Here is an 18,425-nt window from a genome sequence, read left to right on the forward strand (position 1 = left end):
ATTATAAGAAACTCATTTGGGATGGCGATTTCGCAATGTCCATCGTTAGGTTGGCCAAGTTTGCCATCACCTATGTCTAGTAACCAATCAGAAAACTGTTTGAGTTCATCAGTGTTGCTATGGTTAGAAGGATTGGATTGCAAGCATATATTTTGTCAATTTTAGAATTTGACAATGATCCCAAATGTATGATGCATTTAGAGATGCATGGACAATATCAGAGCGATTACCTCTTGGAACAACAGGTAGTATTTGTCGAAAATCACCACCAAAAACAATAACCTTTCCCCCAAAAGGTCTGTCGTTGTACATGATGTCTTTTAAGCTTTTGTCAAGTGCCTCATAACTAAATTTGTGACACATTGGAGCTTCGTCCCAAATTATTAATTTTGTCCTCTGCAACAATTCAGCCAAGTCACTCCCCTGATGAATATTACATGTTGAATTTTGTGTTGCAGGCACAGGTATGACAACTTAGAATGTGTTGTTCTACCTCCAGGCAATAATAATGAAGCAATCCCACTAGAAGCAACAGTTAAAACAATGCCTCCATTGGAGCGCACAGCAGATGATAAAGTTTTCCACATAAATGTCTTGCCGGTCCCACCATATCCATAGAGAAAATAAACTCCCCCTAATTGACTTGCAACAACACGTATAATATTATCAAAAATAGAAGCTTGCTCATCTGAAATTAGTAATGTATAAATCAAAATTAATAGTAAGGATTGCTGGGAATGAATATTTTGTGAGTTAAAACTCAAATGGGGTGTACGTACCTATCATTGAGTGATAGCATCTGTTAAATTTGGCAGCCAAAACTTCCTTGTCATAAGTCATTTCATTGTAGACGAACTTATTTTGGTGTGGGTTGGCAGCATAGCCTATTGGGTATGGCATTGAAGGGAAATCTCATAGGCTTTTCCTATTGGCTTGTAGCATGTTTTCAATTTGAGTGAAACAAAGATGCTTTGTTTCTTTGTCAGTGAGTTGAATGCCTATGAATAGTCAAATAATCACATTGTTAGCAAGTACATTGTTTCCTATGAATGATATATAGTTATTTAGGATTTACGAAATTACCTTGACTTCTATGATTAAATACAATATCATTTGTCATCCACCGCCAAGTTTGTTCCCACACATATTCTGGTCTCTCCATTGTATTCATAAATAGCAGGTTGACAAATAACTTTCGAAGGAAGTGTGGAGTTCCCCAAGTGTTAGCCTCTCGTAAAGCACTAACAAATTCTTGATCACTTCCTAGGAAACCTTTTGCAAAGCATGCTTCTCAAAAAGTATGGTAGACCACATTGTCTACTGTTCTGATATCTTTGTAAGATTGTGAGCCTTTAGCGGAGGAAAACATTATCCTCATGTAAAACAACTCTCTAGTTGAAGGGGGTACCCATATCAGTCTCCCTATTGTATTTCCTTGTTTTCTTGGCTGCCAGCATCTCTTGTGTGCAACATAAACGAATTTGGACACATATTCAGGATAAGTAAGATCCCTTCCACCATGGTATATTTTATTTGAATGCATCCAAGTTGTAAACATTGATTCTTTGATGGTACTCTTAGATAGTACTGTCCCAATTTGTTGGTTGTCTGTCTAGTAAACTGGCTGTTGATTTTCAAGGTGGAAATAGAGACGCTCAACTGCTGGTGCATGTCCATGCATAGGGAATGCAAAAATCTTCCAACATGCTTCAGGGGGCGAGACATACCTAGGGGATGATTAGTAAAACATAAACACATAAGAAGTAGGTCAATTAATGTAATAATGAGGGGTGTGTTGTGTATAGGTGAATGTTATGCATTTAATGAACATATGGTTGATATTATAATTTATACCGAGTAATGTTGAAGTTGAAAGATAAAGACAAAAATGTCCTGAATTAAATATAATAATTTATACCCTTTCAGAGAACACCATAATATATGAGATAAAGACAAAAACACAAAAATGTGGAAGTTGAACATATAAAAAGCAAAAGAAGACTATCCAGACAATGAAAAGCATAAATGAAGGGTGTGTTGTGTGTAGATGAATGTTATGCATTTAAGGAAGACATGTTTGACATATACCGGCAATCAAGATACTGTTTAATTTCATCATCAACCTAATGTTGTCTTTCGTTTTGGTTCTGCACATTAACAATAGATTTTGTAACTCGATGAGAACCTTTGTTGATGTACTTAAATAGGTATTTGATGGATGTGCTCTGATTGCACCATTCGACATTCAGTGTGTCCTGTATTTGAGTAGCAATTGTGGACTGTATGGTACAATAAAATGATTATCAAGTTCAATACCATGCTTCTGAACCATACGCCCGTCATTTGTTCTCCTGTATACTAGAAATCCATCTTGGTCTACAATTGTGGCTTCGTTGAATTTCTTAGGGAAAAATCTAATACACTTCCCATTGACCATACATGGTGCACTTCTATTTGGGAGTCCACATGGACCGTGAATCATATGTTTGGAGACAATTTCATATAATTCTGGATCTGTGTAATTATTTGGTATCTCTGTAGAAATTATTTTATCAATGTCTTCTGGATTTGGATACTTGTTTGCAGGTTACAAAAATATTAAAATATAAGCATGAGGCAATCCTCTTTTTTGCCACTCAATAGTGTAAATAACTGCAGTGAACATAAAATATTAGTAGCCACATTAATAATGAATAATTGTAATTATAGTTTAACATTGCAATTGTAAGAACACATTGATTGAAATGGTAATTACTTACATCCCAGAATGGGACCAAAGACATGTCCACGTTTGAGATCATTGATCAATTGATTTAACTTTATTTTAAATATCTGTGAGACAACATCAGGGCAGTCATGAGGTGTGAGATTGGATTTCCTAACCTTTCTTTGTATTTCAGGCCATGCTGGATTACACGTTAATGTCAAAAATAGGTCTAGAAATCCGATATGGCCACAAATTGCCATGCCATCAAAATATAATTGTTCCATATACCTTTGACTACCAACAAAGGAGCTGGGTAGTATAACTCTCTTACCTTTTTCGTTGCCAAGTGTTTCAGGGGCATTATTACAAGCATTCAAATTGATGTATTTGTCAACTCTGAGTTGCTGTTGATGTTGTCTAACAAAATTTAGGTTTTGCGACTCAATCATACAGTAACCATCAACAACCTATTGCTGAAACAATCTCCTTGCATGCAGTATTGTTTGAGCTTAATTGTTCCTTGATTGCAGCCTGTAACAAAAATATTCACGCATGGTAACCTTTTTTCTCTTTGCTACATGGATATTTGGATGATCCTTATGAGGAATATCTGGCCTATAGCCATCTTTCCCTCTAGGGTACAACAGGGGATATTGCAAAGGCAAATATGCAGGATGAAGTTCATTGATTCTTTTCAACAATCCTGTTTTCTTTTCTATTATGATACCCCTGTGGTTACCTGTGTGCTCGTCACCAACAATCAAAGCAGCAACTTCAACAGTATTTGGCAAATTGTATAATCTTCCATCTGACTGCCTATCATAAATGAGTTTAAGCTTTAGGCTAGAGACTATTGAAGATTGTAGTTTATCCCTTGCCATTCTAAACTTATGCGCATAATGGTTGTTGTTATCTAGCATATTCTTAATGACAATGATAATGTCTTCATCAAGAACATGTTTGTTGTTGTACATTGATGAAGGAGCAAAAGCAAGTGGTGATGGTATACATTGTTAAAAGATAATTTAAAAATATGTAATGTAACATTTATTGGTTGGATTGTAACACTTACGGGTTTTGCGAAAGCCTGTTGTTAACTTTGTTGTCTGTATCATAAATATATAGTTGTGCAAACTTTGGTGACTTATTTGCCAAAGGTAGGAGGCTTCCAATAAGATGATGACCTTGACCATGTACGTGGAATGTAGGAGACCCTCTTTTTGTATTATACCTTGTGTCAAGTTGGAGACCGGGTGATGTGAATGCAAACATTACATTATATGATCGAATGTTTTGCTGGAAGTTCTTAGCTTGAGAGTCGTTAGTATCAAAGAGTAGTTGCCTCAACGATTGTGGAGCATCTTGTAACACAGGTAGTTGTATTTTTTCATCACTACAACATAATGCAAACTTTGGGTTTTTTATTTGTTTGTCTTTGTTAATCCTCTCATCATACCACATCATAGCTTTACAGTGTCAGCATTGCCAAACTGGATCTCCAACATCTTTGTAACCTATACCTGTACATTAATGTGTAAGTTTACATTCAACCATAAATCAAAAGGAATTAAACAAAACACCATCAAAATGGAAAGTTGATTGCCTAAACCTGTATTTTGATTTTCATATGGTGTGTCCACATTCTCATTTTGATCAGTTTCTGCATCATCCTCTGTTGGTGGGTCATCAAATGAGTAATCTATATGACACCAAAATTGTTTATTTAATCTAAAATAAATTGTGTCTGCCTAAAAAAGTAAATCAAATACGTTGTAAGTTAAATACAACGATTGGGAAGTTAACATAATTTAAACACAACAAAAACATTCAAATAAAGTTTCTTTGATTAAACACAACAACAACATTTGACTTGTATCAAGGCCCCCCTCAATTTTATTGATTTCTTTATCATTGTCATCTGAGATGTGCTCTATTAATATGGATTTCTGTATTGTATATTTTCCTGAATGTATATGCTGAGTTGTTGAGGGAGAGTGAATGGGATCAGCATCTGAGATTGTATGTATTGAACAATTTGCATGATGATTCAACATCGATGGAGTTAAATTTTCTTTCCCAAACTTTGACATCAGATTCGTCTGGATAGTTGAAGCATCTATGGTACGTTGGTGGAATGAATGCCTCGGCTAAATAGCATATTCACTTGTATGATTGCGCTCACATTGATTTGTAGACAACATGATGTTTAATAATGGTGTACACTGCGTATGTACTATGGGACTATGCCCTTTAAATTGTGTGTCACATGGTGACATACGTTTACACTTTTCTGCAATAATAGTCATTATATTCGTGTTAGCATTTATAAAACATAAGCATAAATGAAATGTGCTTTGATATACATTTTTACAGTTAGGTACATAATTATTTTGACTGTCATCACTTTGTCTTCTCTCTCGCAATATGTTTTTTCTACATTTCCTCCGTTCGGCAAAATTTTCCATTTCAAATTGCACTTGTGAATAAAGTCTACATTATTTTGTAAGTCTTTGCAAATAAAAATTTAAGATAAACATATTAAAATTGCAACATGTAAAATTGATACTGCATGTAGTATTGTACAATGAGTTAAAACTTATTTTTCACCAACAAAAAAATAAGCAAAGAAACTTTACTTGATGGTTAGTTGTCTCTTGTCAATGTTGTGTTGTTGTCTCAATCTAGCTTTCCCAACTTGCGTTTTGGTTCAGCGTTCAAGTTTATCTGCATGTTATTTGTTGTTGAATTTGATTCAATGGTGATGATGATAGAAAAACAACATTATCAAATTGATTTCCATTAAGAGAACCTACTAAAAGTGAAGAAGAAGCCCTTCTCGTGCATTGCCCAAGTTGTTGATTGGACATTGGGTGACACTTTCCATTGCTTCACTTTTGGCTACAGTACTTGCAAGTACACATTATTAATTGTGTTCATTAAATGTGTTGGCAGCTTTTTATAACCCCGTGTGGTCTTTGAAAGAATAATAAGCTCCATATTTCTGAAGTTACATTCACAAAAGCCAAATTGTTTAAACTACTGATTATATATATTTATTATATTTCTATTGTTATTAAATAGGTGGAAAATTATTTACAATTTTGGTATTCTAAATAGTTACGCTTCACTTTTATTGAATTGTGTACACCAATATATTTTAGAGCAGTGAATTTAGAAAATGGGTTGTGTAAAGTAATTTTAAAGATCCTAGGAACATGTAAAGTCATACGCTCCATTGTGGTTCTAAATGTTGAGCAATTAATACTTTAAAACTATATAAAAATTCGGGCATCTATATATATATATATATATATATATTAAAAAAAACCATGTAATAACTTGACTAATAATATGAAGAAAAAATATACTACGGTCACATAGATGAAAATAAAACACTCCCAAAATATATATTGTCTAATACCCGAAGGTAATTAAATATTGTTTAATCACCCATGGTGATTAAGTTACACCATTCGGGTTCATCAAAACTTACAAAATAAAATAAGTTTAACAAAAAAGGGCAAATAAATTATATTGGACTGTGGACTGGATTCTTCAATCGGACTAACCTTCGTCATCCCATATGAGTTGCTTCCTCAAGATAAGTTCTCATACATGTTGGTTGGGCTGAAAATAGAAGGCGACCACATCTCCAGCCATTAGGTTATTGTCCATTAAGAACCGGTACCAAGGTCCAGCCAGACATCGAACGCCATTGTCCATAGACATCGTCCATATTAAACGACGCCCACTACTACGCTGAATAGTCATATATAGTGATGATGGCCCAACCAAATTGAGAGCCTTGGGGGGCAGCAACTACATTTAAAGCAAAGCAGTCACTAATGATTGTAAGGTCATTATTAATTAATAATCAAAGCAAACATTTATAATTTATGATATTAATAAACAAAACAAACATTTATCATATCAATAAAGTTATACCAATGGGGTAGCATGTGAGATCATAGGTTGGGTAATGTCTATGGTTAACACATAATTTCTTGTGGATCTACGAGGCCTTCCACATGTCTGTCTTTCCAGTGGTGGAGTGAAATGAAGATGAAAAGTTGTATTATTGTTGGGTGCCATAAAGTGAACCATGACACCTTCATATATATTCAACTGTCTTCTAAATTGTTTAAGCCCATCAACAAAATAGTATATGTTATTATATTTTCTAATCTTTATAATGTGCTTGTGTCCATTGTAATCAAAGAGCACATTAGGGGGGTAATCAGGAACCCATTACTGATGATATTTTGAGGGTACCTCAATGTAGTTCTGCAATTAAAGATTCAACAATATCACAATAGCAATATAAATTACAGGAATGATAAAATAATTATGTGGGGAAACACTTACTCTATCAACATGGAATGCAGCCTGAAATTGATATATTACTATGCATCCCAAGAATTTAGGTGGGGCCTGAATGACAAAATTTTCCCAAATAAATATTATAAATTATACCATTTTCATAGAATTATTAATGAGATAAAGGCAAAAACACGAAAATGTCAAAAGTATTCCAAACATATACATTTGCAAGTTCCCAATAGTGTAAAAACTTTGGAAAAGTATAACAGACTTAGATGTTGGAAAAATGATGAAAGTACGATCAATATCATACCCAAGAGCATGACAATCACCAAGATGAAAGATCAAACTACATTCAACATTAACATATAAAAAACAAAATAATAACAAAGTGAAAGTAGATAGACTTACAACACAAAAATGAGATAAAGACAAAAACACAAAAATATCGTCGTAGATACAATTTCCAAATATGAAGTTCAATGTTCAAAGTATTCCAAACATATAGATTGTAAGTTCCCAATAGTGTAAACTTTGGAAAAGTATAACATTATTACATGTTGCAAATATTATGAAAGTAGCATCAATATGATACTCGAGAGCATGACAATCACCAAGATGAATGATCAAACTACATTCAACATTAACATATAAAAAACAAAAGAAGAAGAAAGCGAAAGTAGACAAACTTACAACACAAAAATGAGATAAAGAAAAAAACACAAAAATGTCATCCCAAATTGTCATGACAAATATGAAGTTCAATGTTGAAAGCATTCCAAACATATACATTGCAAGTTCTCAATAGTGTAAACTTTGGAAAAGTATAACATTATGACATGTTGGAAATATTAAGAATGTAGCATCAATTTCATACTCGAGAGCATGACAATCACCAACATGAATGATCAAACTACATTCAACATTCACATATAAAAAGAAAAAGAAGAAGAAAGTGAAAGTAAACAGACTTACAACATTGGAGCCCGTAGATGTCTGTGTACTCATGTTGAGAGGAGAAAGAGAAAGAGAGACAAATGAAGATTTTGTAATTACCACATACAAGTTGTATATTGCAATTGATAATGATTCAATTATTTTTACAAAAATAGATAATGAGTATTAATGTAGCAGTTACTTGGTATTGGAAACCGCACTTAACATATACTCGAATACTGTGTAACCATTGATTGCAAAGTGTGGCAACAAATATAATTTTTTGAAATTGTAATTAACATTCATTAAATTTTCTAAGTCCCGTGTTAATAATTGAATCCTTTTTTCATTCTCATATCACGTCTACATGTGTTTATTAATTACTAATAATGTTGTATATTAATTAACACTTTTTTAATATTCCCATAACCCTTTATTAATTGCATTAATTATCAATTACCCAAAAAATAATATTGTCGCCAAAGTCTACATGCAAATGACAATTCCATTAAGTATACAACATATAATAGTTGCTATTCTTTCCCCCTTCCCATATATGTGTTTGTTAATTACTAATAATATTGTATATTAATGGACACCCTTTTACTCTTTCCGTAACCCTTAATTAAATGCATTAATTATTAATTATTCATATATTAACATTTTGGTGAAATCTTTCACTTCTAATAGAATTTAATCATACATTACTTTCCTCTTGTCAATCACATTAATTTTTTTGATGTACTGGGTATTGGGAACGTACTTTACATTATAACCTAATACCTAATATGTCCTGCTATTGTACGCAAAACGTACTTTACATTACAACCTAACACTAAATAATTTAAGTAATTGGCACGGAGGCATTAACTTTTTCCCGTGTACTGGGTATTGGGAATATGCAGGTCAGGTCACGTCTAATACCTAATATATACTTCTATTATATGTGAAAGGTACTCCACTGTATAACCTAACACTAATATGGAAAATAATATACTATAAAGTATTAGGTTAAATAGTACCTGCTTTGGCACAAATTCCAACAATTTATATGGCAGTGATTTTGTATAAGTGTATACGTTACCGTAATAAGGGCGTCATAAGTCCAGAAGCTTATAGTGGCTTGTCAACTTGCAACGAAATCGTACACAATGTTATCATTATATTACAAAATACAACTCTTCTACTTTTTTACGAATACAAAAGAAATTAATTGCATTAAACAAATTAACCCCACTAATTTGGCACGTGTATAAAACAATAATTACAATGTACGTTATGGAAACATGCATAAAATGGTTTAAAGAATTCATAAAACCTTTGTTTTCTTTCAATTGATAATTACAAATTCAAAGACGTAATTACAAATTCAAATGATAATTACAATATACCGTAATAAAGCCGTCGTAAGTCCAGAAGCTGATCTTGGCTTGTCAACCTGCAGGAAATCGTACTAAATGTTATCATTAATTACAAAATACAACTCTTTTACTTTTTCACAAATACAAATGACATTATTTGAATTTAGCAAATTAACCTCACTAATTAGGCACGTGTACAGAACAACAATTACAATGTACCTTATGTAAACATGCATAATATGGTTTAAAGAATTGATAAAAACTTTGTTTTCTTTCAATTGATAATTTCAAATTCAAAGACGTAAATATTTGTCCGTTGGTGACAAAATTTAGTCGTATGTTATTAGTCTGGATTTCAATTCGAAGACACCGTTTTAATCATTAACAATATAGTTCCCATCACGATCTTAAATAGACAACGATTACTAATATCAAATTTAACCATACGAAATAATGTCGATAGAATTCATTGTCCATACATGACTAATTAAGTGGGTACAACATCACCAAAAAATAGCCCAACAAACATAAACCAAAATAACCCAACAAACGTATATACAATTTAAGCATACAATATATAATTAAAATGTCAACTGATTACTTAGCTTTAATATGTTTGTTTGTGGATATCTCATACGCAGTAGTATCCTCAGAATCAAATTCATTTGTGGCTTGTTGACCGCTCAATCTTTTGGCAGGGGTGATGAAGGCAGTGTTCCCAGGGTCATAGTCAGCTGACTGGGACAATGAAGGCTACAAAACAAACATAAAGTATTCTTAGCACGCCCCAATAACATATTTAAACCAAATTTGTACTTAATTACTTAATGAAAGGTGTAACAAATTTACGTACTATCGAATGGTAATCCCCTGATGAAGTCTCAGCACATGATACGGGTGACTTCCCTATAGTTCGTTCATCCTGCATATACCACATTCAGAGACAACATCAAATGTTTTTAAATTTCCGCATACACCCTTACGATAAGTTAATTATTACCTGTAAACCAATTTTGAAAGTCAATGTGTGGATATGATGTTCCTCTTGGCTAACATCCATCACAGATGACTAGCGCATGTTTACACGGTACTTGAACCTTAGCGCCAATGTCTTACCAACCAAATCATCCACACACTCAGGGAACACTTTGATCTCGTCACCACCCTAATTATTATGAATAAATTTAAACAAATAAATTTAATTGCAATATAGTAAATTCATATTGAATTGTCATTTCATCCATGAGGGTATGTTACAATACATACCGCAATCAATTCATGTCTCCATTCCTTGGCTGTCTTACCGAACATTTTGATACACGTTGCATCCCAAAAATGAAAGTTAGCTTTCTCCCCATTGTGTTCCATTTCAAAACTAATTTATACCTAACACAACAATATCCATGTGAGTAAAGACTCGAATGTTAAGTACATTATAACTCATTTGGGAATAAATACATTTTACCTGGGAACCGTATGACTAACTTGGTTCTGGCACGAACGACAGACACCCATTATTTTTAATGGATCAAACGTTGTAGTGCAATTTGGATAGCTAACATAACTCCATGGTGTATCAATCAGGACCTCATCCACCATAGCAACGATCAAACAGAAACAGTCCTAATTGAATTAAAATATATAACAAATGAAAGTGGACAGATCAAACCAAAAAAATTAAACGGGCAAAAATTGTAAAACGACAACAACACGAATTTAAAAGGACTCATACACAGATAAGGAAGAAATAAAAAAAATACATAATCATACACAATATACAAAATAAGTGAAAAAACTTAGATGACAAATGTTAACAGAAGCACGAAGAAATATATATTAAATATTACATGCAATAAAAAATTGTAAATTCAATCAAAAAATTTCCCAACCATGCATATATAACATCAAATAAGTGAGAAATGACGGAAAAATTGTAACAAAACAACAACACAAATTTAAAAGGCCTCATACACATATAAGGTAGAAATAGGCAAAAAACATAATGATACAAAGTTAAGGTAGGAAAAAAAATCATACACACAACAACAACAACAACAATACTTTCACCATAAACGGCCGGCAACCACACTAAATCCAATTCAGGAACCACACCATATCCAATCCTAATGGTGTTTCATTTAAAATTTGTTGTTCTTACCTCTCTCAGTCTGCTTATGTCACCTAAGCTCACCATCTGAGCATTATGCAAGAACTTATCACGATCGCTTCTTTGTGAATTACTAGTGTATTGGGATTGCGAACCACTCCCTTTTTTTGTTACTCCACCAACATAATATGGAACACATAAACTGCAAGGAGGAAGGTCATAACATTAGAGTGTTATTATAAACAAAATATAAGTTTAGACTATTATTTTAAACAAAATATATAACTTAATTTGTTTGCAGTTATCATACCTATCACGGAATTTCCTTATCTCGGCAATATCATTGGAGTTCACATACAACTTGGAACCATTTTTTATATTTTGGACACTCAGAGGATACTTGTCTGCAAAAAACATTATAGGTACATGTAATAATATGCAGTGACACATAAGATTGATTCACAAACGTAAGAAGTAATAAAAAAATACATTATATTCACATTTGGCATCTTTGATCTTAGCCAATGTTAACATAAGCACCAACGGCTCCCTAACAAAATGGTTTTTTTCAATAGCATCATCTAGCTAAAGAGCATAATCCTTCCACAGTGTCATGAGGATCTCAGCATCACTAACAGGACATAACACATACATACTAATTTGTGATTTAACATATTTTATTATGTTTTTTCCAAATATTTAAAAATATAATCAAAATAACCTATTATCTCTCAACTTCACTGTAACCCTGTATGCATGATTTACTATTTTTCATTCAATAACTTCAGCAACAACACCCACAACATCTATTTTCAAACCAACATAAATGAATAGAATTAACTTATGTTGAACATAGGTTGAATATATAAACTAATATGTAATGGAAAACATTATAATATACTTACCAACTAAAGTATGCCGCGGTGCAATGCCAGAAATAATATCAGCAATTTCAGTTATCACGTGTACATTAGCATGAATTTCAGGTCTTTCAACCTCCTTCACAGATGTTGTTTTCACAAAGTAAAGCAAATATGGAATTGGACTTACTTTGTATTCAGATTGATTCTCCACAACTTTGATGTCCTAAAGCTAACTTCGGTTGAAATTCAGGGAACAACTCTTGTCATAGCGTTGCCCCAATCTTTACACCCTGAAAGTTATAAACAATCCATAACTACAAAAACCCTCTTCACTAACTACATAGTAGAATGAAAGCAAATAACATAACAATTATAAAATGAAAGCAAATAACATAACAATTACCGTTTGGTCTATTAAGACCATGTCAATCGCTTGTCTCACATTGTGCTTCTTAACATCCCACATATCGATTATACACACTGCTATCTTCCATGTCCCTTTCCTTGGATGCAATTCAGATATAAGATTTTCTTTTCGAGACATCGCTACAATGTCACAATTTTACAGAATGAACATGGTATCAAACAGAGCATTAAAGTTTTTTTAAAAAAATAGTATAAAAAAAGACCAATAAACTCACGGAAGCAAAAAAGAATACACACACAAATAAGAAAAACCAAATGATTCAATCAAAAAACAAATGATTTACACTTATAAGGAAAAACCAAAAACAAAACACCGAAACATAGACATGCATAAACTAAATGTTTCACAGGTAAAGTATAGACATGCATAAAAGCATAAATTAAACACGGGGAGGAGGAGAAAGGCAGATCCATCATCAAAGTGATTAAATAAGCACACGATGAAAATGATAGACAGGTAATGAAGAAAACAAAAGAAAACGAAGAACCAAAACAACCAAAACCAAAAGACGAAGCAAAAACAAAACACAGAATCATACAAATGCACCAACAAAATCTTTTTTTCTCAGGTAAAGTAGAAGAAAAAGAAAAAAAAAACGAATACATGTTAAGCTAACACATGGAAAGTAGAAAAAAATGCACATTTCTTCTTCAAATGCACTTGTGTAAAGTAGGAAATAAAACCAAAGAACCAAGAAGAAGCAAAAACAAAACACAGAATCATACACATGCACCAACAAAATCTTTTTTTCACATGTAAAGTCGAAGCAAAACAAAAAAGAAAAAAGAAAATGAATTCGTGTTAATCTAACACATGGAAAGTAGAAAAAAATGCACCTTTCTTGTTCAAATGAACCTTTCTTCTTCAAATGCACCTGTGTAAAGTAGGAAAAAAAACCAACCTTTCTTCTTCAAATGAAATGCGATAGGAGCCAAATGCAAGGAAACGAAAACAGAGGAAACCACGCGTATAACCAAAACCCAGGAGGAAAATAAAACAAAAGAAACGAAGCGTATAACCAAAACCCTTCATTCATCTGCAAAAGGAAACATATTGTCAACTGGTCATAATTGTTGTCGGTATTCGATAAGCATTGATATTCGAAAAGCATGGGTAATGGAAATGCATCGGTATACGAAAGGTTTATTGGAAACGCATCGTTTAGTTTACAAAACGCTATTTGTTGAAAACGCACCGTATAATAAATCATTGTAGCATGAATTGACATTTTTAGGTGGGAAATACAATTAACCACATGTTGACATGTAGGCCATCCAGGACCTTGTTTGTATAATGATAGATGAAATAAATCTTTTTATAAACTTATTGTAAAATATATAGATAATTATTATTCTATTTTAATCTGACATCTAGTTAGTTACTTGTGTAATTGGACCAATTTTATTGATATCTACACATGATTTAAAATGATTCTTATATATAATAATTTGTTTCATTTTAATATAAAATTGCAACACATAGTTGACTCATCTTAAGCTAGGATATGATAAAAAAAAAATTCACAGTACGAGAACAAAATAAAGAACATGATAGAATAACAACATTATATCAAATATATGGTGTGAACCAGATAATAAATCATATAATGATCAAATATAATATTTTGTGTTAGAAATATAGTTAACAAATAAATTTTAATATATATTATTATACATCTATATAAAAAAGTTACTTGGTTATATTAACATTAATATTAATATTAATTATGAAATTTTTATTTAAGATATTGTTAAACATAGCATCAGATATCATTTTATAATAAATATATTAACTTATTAGTATAAATTATTTTTCAGTATAAATATTTCAACCTCATAAAAAATCATTTAACAAATACAATCATATTTATTATATTAAATTTAATATATTTGTTATATACTTATGTAAAATAAATTACATTATCATATAAATTTTAACCAACGTTTAATTTTCATTTATGAAGAAGGTGCATATATTAAATCAACAAAAAGAAAGAGAAATAATACAATAATAACATTAAGTTATTGAAACTAATAAGCAAGAAATAATTATACAAATTTATCATTCAACTAATATAATAATAACATATTTTATATAATACTGAGAAAAATATTTATTAAATATATTTTTTAAAATGACATAACTTATTGATAAAAGTACCACAATTTTTTACCATCTGACCCAAACAGAATGGTTTCCTGTGAATAATATTTGAAGTATCTACTATAAAAAATTAAAACTATTTCATTAACAAAACAATATAAATAATAATTAATAAAATATTTATTATAATAATATCAATTAAAAAATAAAAATATATATTACTTGTAATAAATATATTAACTAATAGATTTAAATTTTTTAGTATAAAAAATTAAACCTTATAATATACTATTAATTAACAAAATATTGATTTATGAAAATATTTAAATTTATTTTATACAATTTCTAAGTAAAAATAAACGTAAAAAGAAAAAAAATAAAAAACTTAAAATAAAAAACATAAAATGAAAAAAGTATAAAAGTTAAAAAAAGAAATAAAAATGAGTAGGATACATAATAAAAAGGTTTTTTTCATAAATAGAATAGAATAAATAAATACTAAAATGGGAAAAAAGTTGAAAAGAAAGTTAAAAAAAGTAAGAGAGAGGACAAAAAAGAGAGTAATTTTATTAAATGACATAAATTAAAACATGTATCACATTTTTAAGAAGGGATATATTTGTCTTTTTCCTAGCCTAATATGATTTTTAAATAAAAATCATTTTATATGATTCTAAAGTAATATATATATATGAGTCTTGAATACTCCGAGAAGAAAGATAAAGAAAAAGTAGAATAGAAAAAAATTACAAAATTTCATAAAAATAAAAAATACAAAAAAAAAAATAAAACAACGTAAAAATAAAAAAAAATACAAAAATATAAAATGAAAAAAGAAAGAAAAATACGTAAAATGAAAAAAAAAATTATAAACGTTAAAAAACTGAAAAAAAATAAAAATGAGTGGGATAGATAATAAAAAGGTTAAATAGTAGAATGGGTAAAAAGTTGGAGAGAAAGAGAGACAAAATAATTTTGTTAAAATAAAAATAAATTAAAAAAAACTTGTGCCGCATTTTTAAGGTGTAAATTTGTATTTTTTTTCTAGCCTAAAAGATTGATTATATAAAAATATATAAATATTAGATTAAAAAGGAAAGAAAAAAATAAATAAATAATAAAAGAAAGAAATAAATATAAAATAAAAAGGAAAAAAATATAAAACTATAAAGAAAAAAGAAAAAACACAAAAAGAAAACAAACATAAAAAAGAAAAAAAAACGTACAAAGTTAAAAAATGAAAAAAATAAAACAAGAAAAAAAGTTGGGTGAGAAGGAAGAAAGAGAAAAAGGTTAAGTGGGTCTTAGAGTAAATCGACAAAAAGCACCCAATTTTAGTCCTTATAATATTTTATTCATTTTGTATTAGTCCCTATAAAAAAACTAATCAAAAGTGATCTACATATTTTAGGGTAAAAACAAAAAAAAAATAGATATATTAAAAGGATTAAAATAAAGTAACATGGACCTAAAACAAAATTTTTGTTTTATTTAGAACTCAATGCAAAAAAATTAATATGGACCAAAAATAAATTAAGTCTTTATGTAACTAGCAAATATTATATTTTATGTTTAATGAATATATTAAATTTAAGGAATATTATATTTAATAAGAATATTAAATTTAATTATATATTTTATTTAACAAATATATTCAATAATAGCATTTAATGTTTATATAAATACTAGCTACATTAATAGCATTAAATATATACATTATTAAACTTGCTCAAATCCCATTTACTTTATGTGTGTGTGTTGTATTCATGATGATATAAAATATTTCCTTGAATCTTTAGTGGGCTTTGTGTTCGGGGCCCAATAGAAATAATTTATCTTTTTTTATCTCATCCTAAGCCTAAAGTATTTCGAAAACATTAAAAGTATTAAATATATACATTTTAAACTTGCTCATATCTCGTTTACTTTATGTGTGTGTTGTATTCATGATGATATAAAGTTTTTTTCCTTGAATCTTTAGTAGGCCTTGTGTTCGTGGCCCAATAGGAATAATTTATCTCTTTTTATCTCATCCTAAACCTAAAGTATTTGGGAAAGGTGTGTCGTCGCCTAGGGTTAGAGTTGTTGGATCCGTGAGGGCAAATCGGAGGAGTACCATTTGGCATTATTACATTTTCATCATTCAAGGTAAGGGGTAATGGAAATTGTTGTTCATAGTTGTGTCACCAGCTATGGGTAGAAGGGTTGACCTTAAACCCTAATAGGATTGATGTGTCATTTTTATTTTTCAGATTGGATGGATTGTGAGCACCTTGGAGCACAAATTTAAACTTTATGTGTCTTGAGTACTTGATGATATGCTTTTCCCCATTTTGATGTTCTTAAAGAATTAAGGATTTAGAGATAATTGTTTGATTGGTGAATTGTTGTTGAGATTGTTTTTGTTACTTTCAAAAACTAAAAACATGTTAGGAATCAAATGTAGAATCATCATAATAATTATGTGTTGGGTGTTTGAGAATGAATTAGAGCCCTCGAGAGGCCTAGAAAGGCACAAATTGTGAACCTATGTTCTATAGAATCGCATGTCAATGTTTAATATCAATTCAAGTGCTAAGCTTGGAAGAGGCAAAGAGCATGTGAGCTCTTTGACCTCCTAGCACTAAGTGTCAAAAACCCGAGATGGCACTAAGAGCCAAATATGGGGTTAATCCTTAAACAAGAAGAAAGCAACCTATTCTTTGACCTCTTGGGGTAGCGTGTGGGGTTTCTGCGTTGAGCGTGGGATCCCCAGCCTTGTTTTGTGAGATTAATGAATGAATTAACTAACCAATGACTTTGGAAACATCAATATTTGTTCCTTCACCCTTGAGCTTACATATGGGAATGGTTTTATACAAATAATATAAAATTTGTTGTGAACGTATACATACATACATACATACATATTTGATCAATTAGAACTTATACTTGGAGTAAAACAACACCAAGAGGTTTTTTTTTTGTTTATTTTGGAGCATATAATTTTCTTAAAAATCTTTTAGTGGTTGTTTCTAAATTGTTGTAAGGGTTGGTATATCCTTTATATTTTTTTAATTCATTCTCTTTGTTGATCAATATGTATGCACGCATGTATGTATGCATGTATGTATGTATGAACTCAATCTAATCAGCTTATGAGTATCTCCTCTCCAACACACTATCTTTTCATTGCAAAATATATTTTTCATTTATGATTGAATAATTAGATACATGAAATTAGATTCAATTGAAAGAAGTTTCTATTTAATACAATTGAATGCTTTCTTAGTTTTGGATCAATATTGTGTTAGAACTTTTTTTTAATTCACAACATAAATTTTTCTTTCTAAATTCTGGGTACATATAATGAATTTAACTATTTTCTTGTTTGTGTTACATTAATGTAGGAAGAATTGCAAATAAACTTTGATAAGGATGAGTCATTCAAGACCAAATGAGGAGGAGCCTATAGATGCAACACCGATATCCTTTTGCATTTCTTACGACTATGACATTGATTGTGGTGATGTCATTGGCAATCCAACAAATTTGGTATAAATTTAATTTTCAATTTAAAATTTATTTTGTCAAAATAATTCAATTTTTCCATCTTAACTTC

General features: G+C 30.6%; 1 pseudogene; it reads right to left on the bottom strand.

The window, feature by feature from the left end:
• Positions 1-123: 123 nt before the first annotated feature.
• On the bottom strand, positions 124-10,261 carry LOC121175240 (uncharacterized; annotated as a pseudogene).
• Positions 10,262-18,425: the final 8,164 nt, after the last annotated feature.

The sequence above is a fragment of the Glycine max genome, chromosome 8, assembly GCF_000004515.6.
Source record: "Glycine max cultivar Williams 82 chromosome 8, Glycine_max_v4.0, whole genome shotgun sequence".
Taxonomy (NCBI): Eukaryota; Viridiplantae; Streptophyta; class Magnoliopsida; order Fabales; family Fabaceae; genus Glycine; species Glycine max.